Here is an 8,306-nt window from a genome sequence, read left to right on the forward strand (position 1 = left end):
AATTTCCTTCCTTTTTTAAGGCCAAATAATATTCCATTCTTTTCCTCTTTTGTTTATCCATTCACCCACAGAGGAACAATAGCCGTATTGTGAATAAAGCTGCCATGAACATGGGTCAACAGTATTCCTCCAAGACCCTGCTTTCGATCCTTTTGGACACATACCCAAAAGTGAAATTGCTAAGAAAATAATGATTTTTTTAAAAAAAAAAACAATGATTTTTAAATCACACTTGTGGGTTCATGATCCATGTCAGGAGATGACATGATGTTTTGAGTTGTCAGGAGACTACCTTGGGAGTTTGAGAGGTAGGAGAGGTAACATGGACGTACTGAGTTTGAAAAAAGTAGAAGCGTACCCCATGTGGTTGTTTAACAGTGTGGCCTTTCAGAATGGATGGACAAATCGCTAGCTAAAATAAGCATCAAGACAAATATTCTAACCAAAAACCTTGGATTAGGATCGAGGGAAGCTAAAATAAGTACACTGAAGATGCGCAGAAGAAATAGTCGCCGACCATCCAATTGTTCTTGGAAAGATGAAACTATTAAGGCACTGTTTATGGGTTTCTAACGCAGCACTTGGAACAATGCAGAAGAACACTCCGTGGTGAGATATCAATCTTCAGACAAAAAAACAATGTCCCCAGTGAGATATTCCTGCGACGCCCTAAAGTAACCTCGCTGCAAATATGTTAGCATTCAACACTTAGCCCCGTAACGGGTTTCACTGATGGATTTTAGAATTATAGAATTTTCAAGCTTGTAAGGACATTAGAGATTATCTAGTCCAGCTCCCCTAATTGTAAAAGGAAGAAACCAAGGCTCTGCGAGAGGCAGAGGGACTCTCCCAGGACCATAAATAAAGGTAATTGTTGACAGAGGTAGAGCTGAGTTTCTCAATTTTAGTAGTGAATCTATTAATATCCTCAAGGCCACCCTTACAGCAGCAACCTCACAAGTATCTGACAATATAAATAAAATAGTTCAAGCCTGAAAAGACAAGAGCTTCTGGACTGTTTTCCGTAACACAGCCAGGCTATCACTGATGTCTTCCAAGTATACTATCCCACTCTAGGGATGTAACAGATACTATTTCCAAGACACATGAAGATGTTTCATGGTTGCAAACAATCAACATCATGAGGGCAATAGTCAGTGCCCTAAATGGACACTGTACAAATGTACAAATACCTACCCCCTCTTTTGGGTTAAGACATCAAGACCTCAGAAAGTTCCTGCTAAAATGGAATTATACTCTTCAAGAGTGATAATGTACAAATTCCTTATGGACATTGACCTTCTAGCAGAAATTCATTGATCAGCTTAGTTAGCTGTCACCTTGGCAAAGGTGATACTTCCTGGCATTGAGGGACTCAGGACCCATGCATTTTTGTTGAGTGTAGAGAGAACTTGGGGAGAGAAAGGCTTGCAGAGCTGAGGTGTGCGGGTGGGTGGGAGAACTGTTTGGTGCCCTGAGGGAGAGGAAAGCATTGGATGGGGGGAAAAAGAACACCTAAAAAGAAGGTGTGGGAATATCAAGGAAAAAATTCACTTACCTGACAATTTTGCCTTGAAGGGCTGCTAAGAATGCTACAGTTGGAAGAGAAATGTCCATGTGACCCAGGCTACATGCAGCAGGTGACAAGTTTCTGATCATCCAACAATCTCTAAGACAAAAAGGTGTATATGCAATATGGGCTCTAAACACTGGATTCCAACCTGCTTATACCCCTCACTGTGATATCCCTACTTGACAGAGAATAATCTAAAATTGACTAAGATAGCAGCCATATTCCTATAAAAGGAAGAAAAACTAAAATGTGATGGAAAAACCCTCTGGTAGTCCATCAATGGTGGAGTCAACTTGTTTAAGGGAACAGTGTCTCCTCTGTTGCTGAACAATTGAGACAAATGGATAGGTGAATAGATCCTTTGGGAACTGGCTAAGAGTAAAGCAGAGTGAATATTTATTTTCTTTACCTTATCTTTATTTTTCCTATATCCCTGTACTGCATGTTGATTCAGCCATTAGAGATGGTAAAGGTTCAGATAAGTTCAGGGAAATCCCACAGGAGTGGTGGTTATTTTCCATTCTTTGTTTGGTGGATGTGTCTGTTTTGCAGCTAGCCATGCTGGGTGGCTGCTTCCCTGGACCTGACTCCTGGTACCCAGGAAATTCCAGAGATGCCAGGACCTCTGGGTTCAGTCACAGAGAAACCCACATCACACCTGATCTACATATTTATGTGAGGAATTTGTTCCAGACAATTCTGTACACATCCTGGGGGTGCAGATTGGTTCTTGGGAAGGTCCCAGAGGACTCACTCCTCACAGAAACTTACGACTCATAAGAAACTTCAAGAATACTGTGATTAAATGTTCACGAAAACAGAGATTCCTGGACAAGCCATATTCCTGTGTCGCCTTATGCAATTTCTGCTCTCCCCTGGTTAACCCCTTGTCCTTTTCCCACTCCCCAGCATAATCACAACCTTAAGAGACACTTTACCTAACTTCACAAGGGATACCATTTTGAACACCATCCTAAGTGGTTACCTATATTTATCTCAATTATTTCCACTTGTCAGATACATGCTGTCATCATTCCCTTTTCACAGATGAGGAAGTTGGGATACAGAGAGCTGACATGAGCACCTCAGGTCCTGGAAGAAAGGAAGCTAGGACTCAGACTCAAGACTGTGGAACTGCAAAGTTGGTGGTCTTCACCACCCCCTGTTTTAGTTCTTAAGCATTTTGTTTTCTCTGTGAAGTGTGGAGGCCCCTTATTCTTCCACTTCCTACCCCATTTCCCCAACTCTACATTTTGAGGCCCCAGCAACGAGGCCTCCTCAGAAAGGGCTGGCCCGTGAGGAAAGAATCCTTTCCCCTTCACTCACTAAAAGCTGCTCTGGGCCCTTGGCGTGGAGTCTGGTTGCCTGCTAAAGAGTTTCCATTCCCAAGGGGAGACTGCCCAGGAGAGATGGCCATCTGGGAACAACCTTCCTGACGTTCCTCTGGCTACACATTTTGTTGATCTCCTTAAGCATGTTTTTTTAGGGGTTTCTGTTTCTTTTCTGGCTTGGTTTGTGACTTTACTTCATTTCTGTTTATTTCTCATTATTTGGCCCAACACACTTGTTTTCGTTTGACTTTTTTTCCCCCTCAGACCTCTGGCATATACGACCTGTAGCTCATTTTGCTGTATGATATGCCCTCCTGTGTGTGTGTGTTTTGTCTGAAGTCTTTGGAAGCCAAAACTTAAACACCAGGAAAATGAGATGAGTCAAAGCTTTTTGACTTAGGCAAAGACCATCTTGTTAATGAAACACATAACCACCATTCGATCACAGTGTAGATACCCTCAACTGTTCACTACCCTCCTCTCATAACTGATGAAAGCCGCCATTGAACATGTAGCATCTGTAGCCTTAAGAGGAAATTAAAATGTGAAGCATTTCGAACAGTTTTCCTTTGGCAATCCAGCGATGGGACAAGGAAGGCGGGGCAATCATCAGCTCTAAACCTTGGGGAAAGGGATAGACTTAACTTGCGGCCACCAGAACATGGGGCAGGGGAAAGCATAACAGGGCAGGGGCACTCACTCATTTCCCATAGAAAATCATTTGTCACGCTGAATAGGGCATATCATGTTTTTGTGTCCAACTTCTAATTCCAGATAATGTTTGGAATTTTTTTTTAAATAACCAAGCTAGCTTGTAGTCTGTCTGGACCTAATTATTTTCCTCACACATCCAAGAATGTGTTTGGGATACTTCCGTCAGAAAAGAAGGGATACAAAACAATACCATAATAGACTAGTTTTAATGCCACCAAGAGAGAGGAGGAAGAGAGCCACATTATATGCTTCCTGGGGGAGCATATCACAAAATCCACAGAGGAGAAGGCCCAACTAAATCGATCCCAAGTACAGCTAAACACAGTAAGGAGCTTTACAACAGGGCTAGACTGTCCTTGTAGTTAGACGTCTTTACAGTTTGCTATGTGCAAAGGCTTTGGAGTCAGTGAGGTCTGAGTTTGAATCCTGCTGCCCAACTTACTAGTTGGGTGACAATGGCCATTCAGTTACCTCATGTGTGAAACAGAAATAATACTGTCTATTGTTTACAGTCCCTAACAGGCTCAAGTGAAATGATGCATGCAGAATGATCAGTACAATGCTGACATTTAGTAACTTTTCAATACATGGTTATTCTTATATATCATTCTACCACTGCATGTATGTCCTATTAGCATTTGTTGAGCTCCTTATGCATACAGCTAACCCCATATGGAATCACACATATTATTTCATGCATGCTTACAGTAAATCTTGGAGAAAAGCTCTCTTGTTATTATTCACCCGATTTTATATTCTTAGAAACTAGAGTGAAGGCCGGCTTAGACAAAAGCAAATGGCAAAGCATAGGGCAAGAAGCAAACCTAAAACTGAAAGATCTAGCAGCTCCTCTCCAGCCATTATCCCCAGAAGTGTAGTGGAGAGGACTGAACACATGTCCGGCGAGTCCAGCAAGTCTTCCCAGGAGGAGATCCCAAGAGCGGAAATAGCTAGATGTAGAGCGAGGAGAAAGAAATAAGGCAGATGTAGAAGGCAAGAGCCGGAATAGCTTCTCACATGGGGCCTTCCCCCTTCCCTCTACCCTTTCCTTGAAGTAGTGTTTACGTCCCAGGTCTCATTGCAAAGTCCCAACAGCTACTTCATTTGGAGAGGTGGGCATGTGTACCACTCTGATCCTCAGGGACTAAAGAAATGTGTTCAACAAAAAATAAGTCCATCCATAACAATCATTTGTGTCTATTAAATAGTGGATGTTTATAGAGATCATAGAACAAGAATGTTCTATATAATAAACGACTGCACTTTGGGGCACTAAAACTGGCAAAATGATAAATTCATGAATAGTGCTCAATTTCGTTGGGCATGACAATCAGCAGTTGTGCAAAATCAGGAGCCAAGGTCAGCTTGGACTTAATTCTAGGTCCAGGTTCTTGTGGGCCACCCAGCTCTGTGGCATTCTCTGTTCTGAATCAAGAAGGAGAAAGGATTTTCTCTGTTGGTTAAGATCATTGTCGTGGCGGATCTCGGATGCATGTGTTGGCCCACGCCCCCGCTTTTCTCCACTAATAGCATGACTTTTCCTGCGTGGGGGGCACTGCTCCTCCCTGACCCCATCCATGTGATTCTTTTCGGGCCACCTTTCAGGATATCCCATCCACCTCATCAGAAACAAGAGCACATAAATGAGGCCTAGACAGTCACAGTACCACATTCCTCTGGACACAGTGATTACTCAAGAAGTAGGTACATTCTTCCAGCCAGGCTAATCAGCCTTTCCCTTGGATTTTTTTTTAACTAGATCTGAGAGGGAAGAGCTCTCTTTCCTTCTCTGGCCCAAGACTGTGAAGACATAAACCTAAACCAGGCCAGGCTACTACCAGATGGAAACACCCCATCTATAATAGAAGTCAATGAAGTGGACACACGCAGAGAAGATGAACCAGAGTCCTGATGGAGTTCAAGTCCCTGATTCTAGGTGTCTCTGGGTCCAGCTCCACCCTTCCTGGATCTGAAGCTGCTGTGAGTTGTGTTTCTGTCACTTGCAACCAAGAGTCCTGACTAATAGGGAGAGAAAACTCAGCCAGGTATACTCGGGACAAAACAATTGATATGATTAAAGGGATAATAGAAGTCATACATCCAGTAGAGAAACTTTCAGAGGACAGACTTTGGAGACTGTGAATCAAGCAACCAACACAAAAAATGCGGAGGATTGATTGGAGCCACTTGACTCTTTGTCATATATATAACCAACACTTCCTAGGCTACAGAACAGAGTTGAACTTCTTAACAGGATGGCAAATCTGGATATTTCATTTCTACACTTGGTCACATACCTCTATATTTTGCATAGTGTTTCCTACAGTTCACAAACCTCTCAAAGCTAATTAGGAATTGTCTTCCGGGGGCTATAAGATGCAAATAATGCTAAGGATGAAATTGGAGATTCATGCTTCTATGTAGACTCTTGCTAGCTGTGTGTCATTGTTTAACCAAGCCTTAGATTCTGCATTTGTAATTTTGAAGTAATGAAAACACTGAATATAAGTAACAAGGGAGTTGAGAATATTAAAGTGAATCATCTTTGTGAAGTACCTGGTACGGTGAGTGACACATCATCGCCTCTCAATAAATGGATCATCATCATTATCATCATCATCAGGTTAATTAATAGGTGCCTATGAATTGATTCACTAAGGATACACAGACATCAAGTATTTAACTTTCATAATAAACTTCATATTTAATTTTGAATATGTCACTCTAATTGTTTCATTACATAAATACAGGAGCCCTCTGGTGGTCAAAGCCACTTCCCGAACATGCTCAACAGACTACCTTTATTTAAGTATTAAAAGAAGTCACACAAGGATATTGTCATCTCCAGCCTATTAAGATGAACTACAAGTTATAGATTTACATATAGTTGAATTGTGTCCCCCCTCACCCTGAAATTCATATGTTGAATGAAGTTTTAACCTCCCATACCTCAGAATGTGACAGCATTTGGTAATAGGGTCTTTAAAGAGGTTAAGTTAAGGTTAAGGAAGACAAGGTGAGGAAACAAAGAGAAGATGGCCATCTGCAAACCAAGAAGAGAGGCTTCAGAGGAAACTAACCCTGCCAACATCTTGATCTCGGACTTCCAGCCTCTAGAACCATGAGACCATAAATTTCTGTTGTTCAAATCACTCAGTCTGTACTACTTTATTATGACATTTCTGGCAAACTAATACATATGGATCGATGTCCCAGTCAATAAATGACATTGGTTTTCCTTTTAGTGTAAATTGTGCCCACAGACATAATTGTTGTCGGCTCAGAGGTCCATTTGGATGTACCCTGGGATGACACATGCCGTAAAGCATGGCATTGAAGAGGTTTGAGGAAAAGGTTTCTTTTCGCATGAGATTTATTTTGTTTTGTGATCAAATATGAGCTATTGAAAACCAAGCCAAGAGTACCTATCTGCGGATAGCTAGGGATAGTTAAAAAACATCAATCAAAAATAGCAGAAGCACTCGGGTGCCTGGGTGGCACAATTGGTTAAGCATCCAACTCTTAGCTTCAGCTCAGATCATGATCTCAGGGTTGTGAGATTGAGCCCCCATCCGGCTCCATACTCAGTGTGGAGTCTGCTTGAGATTCTTTCTCCCTCTCTTTCTTCCCCTCCCACTCACGCTCTCTCTCTCCCTCTCTCTAAAATAAATAAATGAATGAATGAATGAATGAATGAATGAATGAATAAAGTGGTAGAAACATCATCCTCATTGATGCAGTCCAACACATGTAACAAAACTTAATGCTATAAATAATTACTGTTTGTAATAGCGTTTTCACAATTTGCTGGAGTTTTAGCTTAGATTTTTTTTCCTGAGACTTCACAAGAACCCCTTTATGGAGCTATTTTTCTTATTTATGCTTTTAGAGATAAAGAAGTCCAAAGTCAGAGAAGGTCAATAAGAAGGTCAGTTGCAGAGGTACAATTCAAACCTAAACCTAGGCTTTTTGACTCGATGCTCTCATGTTCCTTTCACTACTTCCTGCTGCCTCTCCATGTTTTCCATTTTACATGAGCTCCCATGGCAGAGATCTTCTTAAAGCATCTTTATTAAATAGATTTTTTTTTCACCAAGAGAGTGGCAGCCATTTGTTCTACAGATTTGTGTTTATGGACTAAGCACATGAAAAAATTTGAATATAAAACTATGGAACTAAAAAAAAAAACTATTGAACTGGATATAAAGATGAATGTGAGATCTCTTTTCCAGAGCACAACATTGATTGGAGATGTACAGATCTAAGGTTTCTATGCCAGGAGATAATAAATTAGGAAGCTTTTCCTCCTTATAATTTCCTGTTATTCTGTACAGAAAGTATTTAATGAGAAAGAGAATTGGTGTGATCTCTCCATGTGCACAGAAGTATGTTTTTATTAGAGGAGGAATTCCAACATTGCCCTTTCTTAGTTCAAAGCTGATCTTGTGACTAACTGACCCTTGGAACATCTGAGAGAGTGTAAATAAGAATCGATGAAAAAAATTATTTAATTAGTAGAATTCAGCACTGGCAAAGTGCTCCCACATCAGATAATTAAATTCAAAGGTATAGAATTCCTGTATCAAATGCAGTAAGCTTTTATTGATTTGGAGTCCATTAATTCATGATGATTTAATCTCGCTCAGGCTGACGTTTACCTCTGCACTTTCCCCGAAGAAAGAATGTGT

The sequence above is a fragment of the Canis lupus genome, chromosome X (genome assembly GCF_011100685.1).
Source record: "Canis lupus familiaris isolate Mischka breed German Shepherd chromosome X, alternate assembly UU_Cfam_GSD_1.0, whole genome shotgun sequence".
Lineage (NCBI taxonomy): Eukaryota > Metazoa > Chordata > Mammalia > Carnivora > Canidae > Canis > Canis lupus.